Below are 15441 nucleotides of genomic sequence, written 5' to 3' on the forward strand. Positions count from 1 at the left end.
GGTAACCTGATGACTCCCTCACCACTAACTGGAATATTCAGATCTCTTGTAAGGCAGGTAGTGGTAGAAAAAAATTACTAGTCTTTATATTAATGAAGTTTGAGAGTCATTTCAGATGATATTGTATTGGGTAATATATGATAATATTGGGCATTGTATGAGAGTAGGCACCTCTCAATTGATAAGCAAATATGCAGTTGTGGTAGTTATTTCTCAGCATGCCTCCAAGTTACAAAGCAGCATATCTAAACTGGGACTGCTTTTGCCATGTTTCCCAACTAACACTGCATAGCTGTTGCTTTTTGCAGGTATTGTACAATGATATCATTATTAATAAAACCCATTGTGGGGAAAATAATGGGCTCTAGATAAGGGGGAAGGACCGGTGTGACAGGCTGTAGTAAAGATGGGGGGAATGGGCTCGCTGACTTGCTTTCCCCAAGCAGCCTCCAGCCTCTCCCCTCTGCCACACTGACTCACTTGCCCACCTGAAAGACCTCCAGCCTCTATCCCCCCCACCCTCACCTGAGCAGCCTAGAGCCCTAGCCCGAGATCTCACCAAGCAGCTGATCCTGAGGTTCAGCTGCTTGGTGGAGTCTTTAAATGCTTCCCCCATATACCCCCCTGAAGCTGTTGAGAGGGCTCAGCCTGGCATGGACATCAATGGCATTCCCTTAACATGGGGCATCGGAGGCCCGAATGCAGGCCAGGACTGGGAGGGGGCTGGGCTGACAGCAAAGTTATGCATCTGTTGGGATGTTCCCTGCTGATGTGCAAGCAATGGCTCAGCACATCCCTCTCATACACAATCAGTCAAAGGGAGCTTTTTATCTCTCTCCCATAATATTAGAACTCAGGGTCAGTGAAACTGTTGGGAAATAGGTTCAGTACAAATAACAAGAATAATTCTTCTTACTGGATCTATCCTATGGATACAGTAATTGATAGTGGGGCAATTGCTCAATCTAAAGTAGTTCAGACCTTAAGGCTTATGCCAAGAGAGAGTATCCAGAGCAAATGAGATTTTGCCAGCTACTGTTAAAAATATATCAAGGACAAGTTGGTTTGAATGAATGATGCTGTCTCACTTTTGCACCTAAGACTTTGATCAATTTGGCACCTTAACATTTGACTGAAGAACCGCATGTTAGGAGAACAGCAGATAGGAACTTTTTGGAATACTACTCAGTTCTCAGGAGAAAAATTCATGTTTTTTTTAAAGCAAATCAGCACCACCTAGTGTTGAACAGCAAGACTCAACTCCAGCACAATCTTTTAATTAGTGTCTGGATTACCTAGGTTTTCTTTTCATATAGCTTGCATCTTGCCACATGTATTAGGTATTGGGCTAGGCCTAAATTTAATCACAAATAAGCATAGTATGAATAAGTAGTATGAACAAAAAACAGTAATGTGTACTCTTTGAATATATTTATTCAAAAGATTTATATACTGTCTTTTTCGCAAACTAGCAAACAAGAGGCCACTTGGCAAAGGACATAACAAAAGCACAGCATAACAATAGAACAACCTACTCTAGAGAATGTCACCATAATTGACAGAGTTTATCACACAACATTTGCCTTAGAAACTTTCTAGACACAGGTGAATCTGAATCAGGTGCCCTTTAAGTGGCCTTTGAAATGACATTGCCTTACATTTCTTTGAAAGGCAGACAGTAATGGTACCCTTTGGGCTTCTGTGGAATTGGAACAATTGCCAGGAAAACTTTGACTTGAACAAAGGAGGAATGTATAGATCGACATGAGAGAGAAGTACGATGGAACATGCATATAACTAAGATGGGAAGATACAGTCTGGGTTGATAAGAACTTTAAAGGTGAGCACCATCATCCTAAATGGACACCTGAAATATGTATTTCTATATTTATTTAGTGCTTTGGTATACTGCCTTCCACATGCCACATTCATGAAGATGTTTTGGCCATACAATAGTCTTTTGTCTTAAAATCTGGTGATTGCTAGTGACAGTTCTCCTCCAAAGCAGCCTGCCATCCATTTCATTGATAGATCTTAAGCAAGTGATATCTTGACAACCTAGGTGTAAGCTGCATGGAGTTTTTATTCCAATCCCAGGTCGATTCAGTCCCTGCCATCTCCACTGAATACGATTTCCATTTTGATTTTGTCCGATTTTAAATTTCCCTCTGCAACAATCAGGATTGATCCGGAGTGACCCTATCTTTATCCTGCGATATCTTAGAGTGCTTTTAACCCTCAATATTTTAAGAATCGGATTGAGAAATAATGAGCTCTGTGGCAGAGAAGCCCTGATTGGCCAGGGCTGACTCCGTGGTAGAGAAGCCCCGATTGGCCAAGGCTGCCCAGATGACAAGCTTGATTTAAAGGGGGAGCCTCTAATTTCTCAGCAGAAGTGTAGAGATTTGCGTCTTGGATTATTTGGGGATTTTTTTCCTCCTCTGCTGTCTGCAATTCTCTCCCCCCCCCTTCAAGAAAGGAAAGAAAGAGGCTCGGTTATGCTTGGCTCCTCCAATCCTCTCTCTCCCCCCTTCAAGAAAAGAAAGAAAGAGGCTGTGCTTGCTTCCCCCATTCCCTTCTGAGCCTCCCTAAACATGTGTAGAACAATTTTCTGTTTCATTGGGGAAGGGGAGGAAAGAGGAAGACCCGAGTTCAAATTGATCTGAATTCAACAGGATTGATAATGGAATAAACAAAGTAAGTGCAGATTCAGCCCTGGACTCTTATCTATGAGTGTCCCATACTTTTTAGATGGAAATTAGTTCTGCAGTTTGCATTTTGTTTTCTGTTAAAGGCTGGACTATATGGAGGTATTCCATCAGCACAATTCCTCTAGCAAATAGACTGAAGAACTTCCTTAATTATCCAGTAGGTAAGTATATTTTGTTGGTCTGAAACATTCTGTGGTAGTTAAGTTGACTGCTGCCATGTAAGCTTTCAGAATGAATTATTTACAAGAGACCTTCAGTTTCACATGTAATCTGTTTGGTCTGCAGCTATGGTTACTTTCAAAGACACATCAGGACAAGGAATATTAATTCAGCCACAGCCTGACTGGTTGATCTAATTCAGCCACAGCCTGACTGGTGAGTAAGGGAAGCAAAATTGGACTCTTTACCATTTGCAAACAAACCCTAAGCTTTCTCAGAACACAAAGGAAAAAGAGTTTTTATTTTCCCTTTTAGCTTGTCATAACAAATGCCAGATAGCAGCTCTAGTCATGCAACTGGGATTAGAGTGGCCCCTGGGTGGCCCTTGAGTTGCCACTGTGTGGAAGAAAAAAAGGTCATATCTGAAAAACCTTAGGTTATCAACATACATAAATGTAATTCAAAGATGGTTAAGATCCAGAAAGGATCAGGGATGGAAGTCAAAGTGTGTGCATATCTCAAAAAACGATCATGGCAGTAGATCCAATCTACTCTAGAGTCAAGAATAGGGAAATAATGACAGTTCAAGACATAAAATAAACAGGATCAACACAACAATATGACTTCACCCACTGAAAAAAAACAGACCATTACCAGAAAGCCTTGGCCCTGATCCTGGATCCAGAAGATAAAGGAGTGATGGTAGGATTGAGAGAGCAGCCAAAACTCTGAATTCAGTTCACAGGGAATTATGCTTTAGACTCAGAAATTGCACAAATTTATGCTGTGAGATCATGTTATGTCGTGTTACTCCAGCGCTGAAAGATCTGCACTGGCTGCCCATTTGCTTTCTGGGCACAATCTGGAATGGTAGCTCTTAATTTAAATCTTAGGCTTAGGTCAAAGGCCTCCTTCTCCCATATTTTCTTGACAGCCAATTAAGATCTGCCTCACAAGCCTTGCTCTGTCTGCCCCCACCTTTGAAGGTGAAGTGAATGGCAATCAGAGACAGGGCTTTGTCCACTGTTGGCATCTCGCCAGTGGAATTCCCTTCCTCTTGATCTTGATCTTTTTAAAGTGCCAGGCCAAAATGTTTGTGTTCACCCATGCTGTTGACTTATTGATTTTTTTAAACTACAATTTAAATATTATGTTTTGGTCTGGAAACTGGCATTTACTTTTAAGATTCTTAATTATCTATTTATGCTCTCTAGCTGATAGTTTTATGCTAGGTTTTAATTAAGACTTCTAGATGTTTCATCTTTTTTATTATGTTCTATTTTGTAAGCTGCCTCAGAAAGGTTCCCTAAAGAAGCAGCATCCAATTTTCTAAATAAAATAAATAAATAATGCCCCATGACTTGCACAATTGTTTCAAGCATCATTTATGGAATGTATTTTTTAACAGACCCAGATCTTCGCTTTCTACTGCTTGGAATTGTGAATAATGCATTGAAAGAATGAATATTTCCCCTTTTCCTGCCATAGGCATATCTGCATAGAGTCATATTATCCTTCAGAATGTGTTAAAGGCACAATGTTAATATTTGCATGTGAGGCACAGGGTCTGGATTTCTTGATACCAGAAATCTATACCAAAATATCTTATTTGTAGCAAACTTTTTTGATCTCATAGCTCAAAACATACAGATGAATTATATTGTCATCAATATTTTATTGGCTGTGCAAGTTGTATCACTAGATAGTGTACAATGCACCAACCCACGTTAAAACAGCCAGTTAACAATAGCACAGTTCCTCTTCGTCCTACTGTGAGTACACTAGTTTTAACTGACTGATTTTCAGCAAAGAGACACTAGAGGGCATTAATCGTTCTGTACAATTTCTGCATCTGGTCTTACTTTGGTGACTGTAACAGCGGCATCCTGTGTTGTTGACAAGGGGAGATGACAATGTATATGACCAAGCTGGTTTAAAGTAGTGTGCCCATTAATGTCAACATACAGCTCCTACACTTCAGTAAAAGTTAAGTTATTGTCTTAGTAAGTATAAACCCTAAAGATACATTGTCACTGCAATCAATATGTATGCATCTATACTGATAGGCTGATTTCTGACAACTTTAGGCATTTCCACTGGAGGGCAGAACAGAGTTGAAAAACAATTTGTTTAATTAAAAATTTTATAGATCAAACCAGCTGGGAAGCTGCACAAATAGTGAATAGATCAGCATTGTTTGTTTAAAAATTACTTAATAACAGCCTTTTGGACTAGGCTACACCATTTCCCCAGCCTTGTTCAGGTGGAGAGGTTCAGTAGGGTATTTGGGGCTGTATGAGAGTGGACACAATAGGGAAAGCTTGGATTGTTTGCTGATTTACTGTATAATCCTACTGATTTCAATTGCTCTAATCTGGAGTAATTTTGCATAGGTTTGCAGTGTTAGTGGAGAATTGTCTGTAAAGGGTTATTATGGTTTTGTGACTTGATGGCTATTTTAAAGATATTATTGGATAGCGTTTTAAATTGATTTTATTGACATTTTTTATTGTTATTTTACCAGATGCCTTGGGTCCCGGTTGTCTGAGAGAGTGGGACAAATGGCAGGTCATGAAAATGGCTAAAGACAATTAAAACAGGCCTTTTCCTTCATATTTTTATTTCCCTGGAATCTAGCTTCCTGTGGCATTTCCCCTTTGATTCTCACATATGCATCACAGGATAAGAGACAATATTACCGGTGAAAAACTGTGGGAGAGCTGTTGGAAAACCGTGCCCTTTGTCCCTTGGTGTGGCTAGCTAGTTGTGTGCAGTCCATAATGTGTGCAACTTACGGTTTAGCTTATTTTGCCAAATCTTGCAGTAATATATTTACAGTAGTATACGATAGTTGATGCATAAGATTGGCTAGCTACCTATGGGCCAGAAGCTGGTCTTTGTAAGATTTTGAAGAGCCTATGAAATATTACATTGCTAAGGAGTTCAAATTTCTTTTCTTGATATACTTTTAGTAAGAGTTCTTTTCTTGATTTTTGAACATCATGTCTTGGGGCTTTTCCAAAGACTCGTCTTGTTCCTAGTTTTCTTGGCAATTCAGTCCACAGGCATTGAAATCAGTATGGGCATGGATTTTTCGCATGGCTGTTGTGCATTTTTGCATGCATTTTCACTGTTGTTAAGTCAATTTAGTTTCTTCTGGATGTGCATTAAATCAGCCATTTCTCTGCCTCTTTTGGGCCATGACCCTCTTAGGAGCTCTCCTCATGTTCCAGGGCTCCCTGCAGTAGACTAGCACAACGAGCTAGTCTTAAAAAGGCCTAAGCTAAGATTGAACTAACTATAGCCAATGTTCCATGTTGTATACGTATGTGACAAAAGCAAAATATTCTGGAGAACACAGTGCAACAAGCAACTAAAACAAGTTGTGTTGGCTCTGAACATCAACATGAATAAAGTTCAGGCATAGAAACTTGTGTGAAATGTCTTCTTTCTTTTATTCTGATAAACCTTGTGAAAGACAATTTCTACAGTGGCTCTCTGTTTCGAATTCTTCAGACAAGAACCACTAATGTTATTAGTGGTTCCACAAAAGGAATCTTAACCAATATACCCCACTTTAGGAATCTTACTTGCTGCAGCATGCACCTGTGCTCCAGTCATTCAGTGTTCTCAAAATTCTAAAAGTACCCAAAGCTTCCAAAAGGTTGGTGATTTCTGCTGTACATGGTGTATATATATTGCCATATGTACTTATCCTATATTTATGCTGGGAAGCTGTGAATAGTTTCCAAGTATGTATGCACTCAAATATACATGTTTTCAAACACACAATGCTATATTTTTGAAGCCCCCTTAGTGTCTACTCATAGAATCCCCATGGGAGCCATTTTTTAAAAACAACATCTGTATTTTTATGTGGTGAGAGGTCATGTGACTAGGCATGCCCATTAGCCTGTACTCTGAGAGCTGAATACAAGCTGAGAATCATCAAACTCTGCCTCTAGGTAGTCTATATAAATGAAGATTATGGTTAAACATGATTCTTTAGCATTATATTGTTTAATTTCCATTCTTTTCTACAATATTACATGCAGGTGTTTACACATTTAGACTGCTGATGAATAGCCAAAAACATGTGCTCATCTTTCAATAATGTCCCTTCTACTTGGTGAATAAGTTTGTATGCCTGATGCTGTGTTTACCTTCAGACACGTCTGGCAAGCAGCAAGAATTCCAGGTGATTTCTGAAAGGTGGTTCATCAAACCATTTTTTGTTGTCCATTTGTCCATTTGCATTAAACCACAGATTGCCATTACATCCAAACTGGGAAAGTAGTTTGTTTACCTTCCAATTCATGATTGCAGATAGGTTCCAAACTGTGGTGAGCAGCTTTGGGTTGGAGGGGAAACACAAATCATAGCTTATCAGTATCAGGGCAGTCATCATTACAATACAGTTGAAGTCATTAATGGGTCCCAAGCATGCAAGTGGAAGAGGAAGAGATAGAGTGTGAAATCTCATGCTTTATGTATATAAATACAAATCAGTACATTGGCTACACCCATTTATGTGGCCAAATCTCAGTGCAATGTCTGGGGGATCATAATTCTCCTGCATCTGGAGTAAGACAGTGGCTTTTCCTCACCTCACACTGACATTTTGTCCTAAATTAAAAGATGTGCTCAAACTGGTTTTCTCATTTGTGCATAGAATCATAGAATCATAGCTTTGGAAGGGGCCATACAGGCCATCTAGTCCAACCCCCTGCTCAATGCAGGATCAGCCCAGAGCATCCTAAAGCATCCAAGAAAAGTGTGTATCCAACCTTTGCTTGAAGACTTCCAGTGAGACTTCCTTAGGCAGCCTATTCCATCTCTGGATATATCTTGTTTTAAATAAACTTGCTAAGTAAATGGAACAGTGGCTACTTATATCTTTCAGCACTTAGCTCAATGAACCATTCATGTTTCAAACTCGATTTAGACATATAAGTGGACTGTTATTCCTTATTATTTGGTAGAGCTAGTATATCTTGCTTTTATAGTCACTTGATTTATGTGCACTGAAAGCCTATTTCTCTCATATTGTCAACTGGTGACGATATATACTTTTTGATTGCTTGAGTCTTTCCCTTTAATCATTTAATCTCTCCTCATAATCTCTTAATATTGCCTAGTGATTAATCTTCCTGCTATAGTATGCTCAGTTCACCCAGCACCTGAGAAGACAGCTCAGCTATATTACTAATATATCATTTATTTTATGCTTGCAAGGCCATTATGGTGAAATATAATCACTATGTTTTTCCTTTGAAAATGGAAGGATTTTCTTCTACTTGGCCTGTTCATATCCTCATTGCAGTCACTCATCCTCTTCTGGGATCATAGATCATATATACTTACATATCTCATGTCAAAGACAAAAAGTACCCCCCCCCCCAGCTCCCACCACATAGCATCCAGACTGGCTACAAAAATAAACCTAGGACTGTAATCTTACAATTCAGTAGAACTCACTCTTAGGTAAATGTTAGGATTAGATACAGATTTCAGTACCTGTTTCTTTTCCCTTGCAATTCTAGGCCCCAATTATTATGGACTCCCAATTAATGCCAGCATGGATTTGGCCATGTCTTAGCAGAAACCACATGTGGTTTGGGATGCTGAATCCAGTGCAGGTATTTGATCACAGTACAGTGTGTCAGGAAACACAAGAAAAACTGAGTAGATAATACATGATTGTGTGCGGAAAACTGTTTGTTGCTGACAAAGATCAAAACCAGAATATTTTTGGACATGAATCAAGGGAAAACAAAGTTTATTTGGAAAAGAGGATAACTTGAGGGTGCATGCCAAAGAAAGGGTCAAGAGGAAGTTAAAGGAAAGGTTACTTGTGTCTAGTATTTCTGAGAACTTTGAATTAGCACATTAAGGCCCAGTATTAATGTAAAGAGCCATCTGCTTTATGATATACATTCTAATGGTCTACATGTTTACTAGCAGCTTAGATTCCTGCCAAGTCTGCTGGGTTTTGCTTCCATCCCAGTTCCCGCCATGCCTTTTTCCCCTAACACTTTACATCTGGCATGTTCCATCCTGGGCTGAATCTGTACGGAGCTTTTATTTCAATCCCAGGTCGATTCAATCACTGCCATCTACACTGAATGCTATTTCCAAGCTTCCGATGCTGTAGAAAATCCCTGATTGACCAGGGCATGAGTTCAAAGACTTCCTTGTTCCCAGGTTGCAAACTTCCCTTAAAGGGGAAGCCCTAACTTCTTTCAGCAGCAGCTCCAGAAGCCTTAACTTCAGAAATTTGCCTCTGGGATTTATTCTCTCTCCTCTGCTGTCTCCAATCCTCCCCTCCCCTTAAGAAAAGAAAGAGGCACCTGCTGTGCTTTGCTCCCTCCTTTCTGAGCTTCCCTAATCACATGCAGAACACTTTTCTGTTTCAATTGGGAGGGGGGGGGGTGTAGAGGATGACCCGAGTTCAAATTGATCTGAATTCAATAGGATCCACAATGGAATAAACAAAGTAAGTGCAAAATCAGCCCTTGTTTTTCAGCAGTCCTCCTAATACCGTCACTGATTGCCCCTGGAGCTGATTTCTGAGCTATGATTCTCTAGCAAGGGTGGTTTCTAAAGTCAGGAATAAATCTGCATGGAAATAATGTTTTGTGTTCCAAGAGCCTTTGGCCCTATAGTTGCAAGGATAAAATGGAAAAAAGGATAACAATGCTAGATGCTGCTAAATCTCTCATTGCATATTCTATATATAATGCTGAGCCTGACCCCCATGTGGATCAATTGATTCAGAGAATGAGGTCAGGTTCAGATACAGGTATGCATCTTCAGATCTGGAGGATGCTCAGGTTTGCAAAAGAACGGGAAAAACCCCTGCATAAATATGCAGAACTATTACTTCTGACATCAGTGCAAGCAAGAAAGCTACTTTATTCCCAGCCCATTTGAAACATAGAAAAAACCTATTAAAAGTCTATCTCAGTTTTATGAATTGAAAGCAATTAAATCAGATGCTTATTTGGTCTTTTTGTGATCATGCAATGCATTGACTTTCCTCCCATTCATTCTCACTAATCAGTACACTTGATGACTTGAAGCTATAGGAACATAATGTAGCATCATGACTGATGTAATTTGTTTTGTATTTTGAGTATGCACATTACTTCTAATTGAGGCGATGAGATGGTCTCGTACATGCTCTTCTTGGGGACATCAGCAGTTTGTTGCTCTGTTAGCAGATCTACTGAAATGATTGGAACAGATACATAAGAACATATGCAAATATTAAGCCATATTGGAGTATGCCAATGGTCCATCCAGTCTAGCACTCTGTGTGGCACAGTGCCCAAAACCCAGGTGCCATCAGTAGTTTCACCAGTGGGTCCAGATCCCCTACCACGTCCCCCAAGCTCCTAAAATACAGAGGGGCTTTCCGCACTGGGATCCTTGTAGCAAATTGTTTGCTGAACGAAAAATCGCCATTTAAAATTGTGCAATTCGTCATTATGCATACCTGACTTTGTAGTGGAATCCAGTTGCGTTTCTATCGTTTCCCACAAGCTTCCGGTCTCAGCAAAAATCGCTAGAAAGGAAGCGCTATTGCCGAGCTTGTCCCGCCCCTGGCCGTCAAGCAGCCAATGGGCAGCCGTTAGCATGCTCCCAAACAGCCCCTTTCTCTTTAAGAAAGTTAAAAAAAAAAAAAAACACCCATTGCAACGAATATGTGTTGATTCGTTGCAACGGAGAGACCCATCAGCTGGCAGGTGTGTTTGAGCTGTCGTTTCATCGTTGCCACGCTCCCCCCGAGTGAAAAAAAAAATCCCCCCCCCCTCATGGGCCCGATTTTCGGCCGAAAACAGTGTAAAAAATAAAGGGAAAATACATCAGCAAACGGGCTTCTCTGTTGTTTGTGCTTAGTGACTAAACAGCTCTGGGGAGGGACTGAAGCCGGGGAAGCCTCTAAACAGGCTTGCTGGTGGGTTGAGCTTCGCTCGCTCAGAGAAAAAAAAATGGCGATCGCTTCGCCGGAAGATCAGAGGAGAGAGCCAGGGGGAGGGACTTTGTAGAAACCACAACAATGGTAACGCACAGAACTTTCCCGCTAGTGTTGCAGATTGGTTGCAGGAGTGTAGCGCTTTCCGGAGGGTGAATCCACTTTTGGGGATTTCCCTGAAAGCGCTACAAGGAAGCGCTTTTTGCAGATCGGTTTCAGGTGTGTGGCAGATTGTCAACGACGTTGTGCATAATGGCAAATCAGTAGCGTTTTCAATTGGCAACCATTGTGCGATTTTGAAGGCGTGCGAAAAGCCCCAGAGTTTCACTCCCCCAGCTATTGAATAAAATGTTGTTGATTTTGAAGGTGCTACTATACTCAAACTTTATTCCAGACATAGGGGTCTTTCAATTACTTAACAATCCACTTATATTACCTAATGTAAATACATTTTTCTTGTGGTCCCACCATTTTGTTAACATTCCAGCATTCTCTCATATCTTCCTTGGTTTCCCCTTGTTCCTAATAAAACTGGTTTTTCCTGCATGTCTTTCAGGGGAAAGGGAAATATATTCACAACAACGCCTCTGCACTGTAAGTTTTTCACACTGGTGACTTCCAGCACAACTCACAAGCCCACCAAAATATTGTAAAAACAAAAGAAAACACACTGGGAGCTATGTGTGTGTGGGGGTGTACAGAATGAAGAAACAAAACAAGCATGTGGTGTTAAAACTTACTTGCAGGGGGAGAGAGAGAGAGAGAGAGAGAGAGAGAGAGAGAGAGAGAGAGAGAGAGAGAGAGAGAGAAAAGAAACTTCATAAATGGATTATTGCATGGAGAAGGCTACATATTTTGTCCCAATGTGATTTTGTCCCATATCATGAAAAAAAAATCCATGGTGCAATGCAATCAACATTACACTTTAAAAAAATTAAGGGATTGCTCTGGGGCAACCTGAAAGGAAGCATGAAGGTGGGTGAACATGCAAGACTGATTGCATGAAAGGGTGGCGGGGAGCAAAATTTGAAACCAGGAACTCCTCACCAGAAAACTGAGGGGCTTTCCGCACCGGGATCCATGTAGCAAATTGTTTGCTGAACGAAAAATCGCCATTTTAAATAGTGGAATTTGTTGTTATGCATACCTGCCTTTGTAGTGGAATCCAGTTGCATTTCTATCGTTTCCCACAGGCTTCCGGTCTCGGCAAAAATCCCTAGCCAGGAAGCGCTATTGCCAAGCTCGTCCCACCCCTGGCCGTCAAGCAATCAATGGGCGGCCGTTAGCATGCTCCCAAACAGCCCCTTTCCCTTTAAGAAAGGTTTAAAAAAAAACACACCCGTTGCAACGAATATGCGTTGATTCGTTGCAACGGAGAGACCCATCCAGCTGGCAGGTGGTGTTTGAGCTGCCGTTTCATTGTTGCCACGCTCCCCCCGAGTGAAAAAAAAATCCCCCCCCCACGGGCGCGATTTTCGGCCGAAAACAGTGTGAAAAATAAAGGTAAAATAAATCAGCAAACAGGCTTCTGTGTTGCTTGTGCTTAGTGACTGTAAACAGAGGGACTGCAGACGGGGAAGCCTCACTGGCTAAACGGAGGCTCGCCGGTGCGTTGATCTCCGCTCGCTCAGAGAAAAAAAATGGCGATCGTTTCGCCGGAAGATCAGAGGAGAGAGCCAGGGGGAGGGACTTTGTAGAAACCACAACAATGGTAACGCACAGAACTTTCCCACTAGTGTTGCAGATTGGTTGCAGGAGTGTAGCGCTTTCCGGAGGGTGAATCCACTTTTTGGGATTTCCGTGAAAGCGCTACAACCAAGCGCTTTTTGTGGTTTCAGGAGTGTTGCAGATTGTCAACAACGTTGTGCATAACGGCAAAACTGTAGCGTTTTCAATTAGTAACCATTGTGCAATTTTGAAGGAGTGTGGAAAGCCCCTGAGTTCAGATCTGAAGAGAGGAAATGGGAGAAAAAGTAAATTTGAAAAAATGAGGTGACGGGGCACTAAATTTGGTTGTTGTGACCCGCCTCGAGCCTATCGGGAGAGGCGGGAAATAAATCTAATAATAATAATAATAATAATAATAATAATAATAATAATAATAATAATAATAATAATAATAATGATGATGACGATGACGATGACAATAATAATAATAATAATAATAATAATAATAATAATAATAATAATAATAATAAATTTGGATCTACTTCTAGGGAGGCAAAATGTTGTGCAGAAACTTTTGCAAACCTTGAATATTTAAGAATGTCACTGCAGAGGTTTGCACTTGTACAGAAATGGTTCCAGTTGGAATTACACCTTGTGCATCTTCCCAGATATAGTGCCTCCTTTTAGTTATCCCTCTGAGCATAACAAAACCGAACTGTGCTGAAGAGTGTAAGAGTCTTGATGCTGAAGGCCTGTTAGCTTGTTAACTATACCTCCCACTCTGATATGGATATTGTGTGTGCTGCCTTACCGCTTTATCTTGCCAACATCCCAAGCATTGCTGTTGCATGTTTCCCAATCTGCCTATAAAATCTGCTCATTGGCACAGTTCATAGATGCTGCAGGAAAATGAGGAGAAATGACTAAAACTTAAATCAAATTTATTTGATGCACAGTTCCATTGTTAAACACTTAGCAGATGAAACCATTAAAAATATGCACTATGACTAAATTAATTTCTCATCACTTTCAATAGTTGAAGCGCACTTTCTATGGCAACCAAATAATGATTTTAAAATACACCTTCAAAGCATTCCAGTTAATATAACAGAAGTCTTACACCCCAATGAAATGTATTCTTAAATATCGCTGTTCCAAAACAGTAAGGATTAAAAAAAAAATCATGCACACCATTTCCAAAGAATCTGCGAATCACTCCAGCTTCCTGCTCTTTTTGTAAACAGAAGTTGGCTCTTGAGGCATGTGTTTGTTCTGAAGAGCAAAATGTAGAATTATAAAATTATTAGACTATATTTGTGTCTGGTTACATAGGTCTGTGTACCCAGCGTTTACCCTCATAAAACATAGTAAGAGACAGCAAAGCATGCTGGCCATGGGGAGAAACCACAACGTTTCCCCCCTTTGCTTGAAATAATTGATTTTATCCCCCCCCCCTTTTGGAAAACGTTTAAGGAAAAGAACGAAGGCCTGATTGTGGTCTGCAGACTTGTCTATAGGACTTTGTGCTTTGACTTCCCATGATAATTTTAAAACAAACATTCTGCTTTCCGTTTTAGGATAGGTGATGGCTGGATGTGCTGCGGAGTCTGGCTGAGAACACTTGGCTTTGTTTTGGCCTGCGCTGATGGCATCCTGCCTATTCCAATGATGAATGTGCATAGAATGTTCAGGTTTGTAAAACTCCCGTCTCCAAGGAGCCATCAGTACATAGCTGACATTTATGAAGGACACCTGTGTAGTGTTTGACCATTACACAAATCTCGGCATTGCCACGTTTATCATTCCAGTTTAAATGCACCTCAGCGGTATAACTGAGAGTGAGAACACAATCCCCCCCCCCCCCCCCGCTTCAACAACAGGACTAATGTTTCCCAGTGTCTGATTTTCAGTGGATTTTGGGGGGGTTAATATTTATTACTGAGATGAGTGATTGGCTTTTGTCTACATATTGTCACACATTGGCTTCTGTCTTCATATGGTCAGTTAATTCAGTGAGACAAGGCAGGGATTAAAAATGGCCACTTGGTAGACTCCAGTGGATCGCAGGAGATTTATGGGAGTATTGCCAGACCACAGACCCTTCGGTTAATGGGCCTGGGGATAAGAGAGTAATGGGCTTTGACTTTAAGGGGAAGGGGCTGAAACTATCATGGGGAGTCCAAAACAATGAATTCTGTTGTTCTATCAAGATATTCAAATGAAGGATTATGTTTGTCTTAGGTTATCAATGGTCCTTGTCTGGTGGTGGGTGAGAAAACTGTTATTTGAAAAGAAACTACAGCTTTACTATTGGCAAAACTTCCCAATATTGTTGACTGTTTGAAGCAGCCTTTAATGTTTTCATACCTTCAGTATCAAGCCAGATGAATCACAAGAAGCATTATTTGCTGTGTGTGAAAGGAAGAAATGGAGAGATAGGTATATTAAAGGGAATAGATAATTTTGTATCCGGTTGGTTAGTTCTTGACTGGCCCAGCATAGAATCACTAAGGTCAGGCACATGATTACTTCAAACATAACTTCCAATACTTAAGAATTATTTATTTAGAAGAAGAGTTGCTTCTTATACCCCACTTTTCACTAACCGGAGGAGTCTCAAAGTGGCTTGCAATTGCCTTCCCTTCCTCTCCCCACAAAAGAAGCCCTGTGTGAAAGGTGGGGCTGAGAGAACTCTGAGAGTAGCCATCATCCTACCATTTTGTCAATTGCCAGATCCACTGAGGGGATAATAATAACCAGAACAAAAATAATGTTGTCTACAGTTATGGTGTATGATCAATAATTCAATAATCAATAATTCCATGATACCTTCTTGCCTCCATCATTCAAGGTAATAACTGTTGCGTCTTTGACCAGCCAGTGAAAGACAACTTGGGAAATCTGTAGATGAAATATAATTCCATG

The sequence above is a fragment of the Paroedura picta genome, chromosome 10, assembly GCF_049243985.1.
Source record: "Paroedura picta isolate Pp20150507F chromosome 10, Ppicta_v3.0, whole genome shotgun sequence".
Taxonomy (NCBI): Eukaryota; Metazoa; Chordata; class Lepidosauria; order Squamata; family Gekkonidae; genus Paroedura; species Paroedura picta.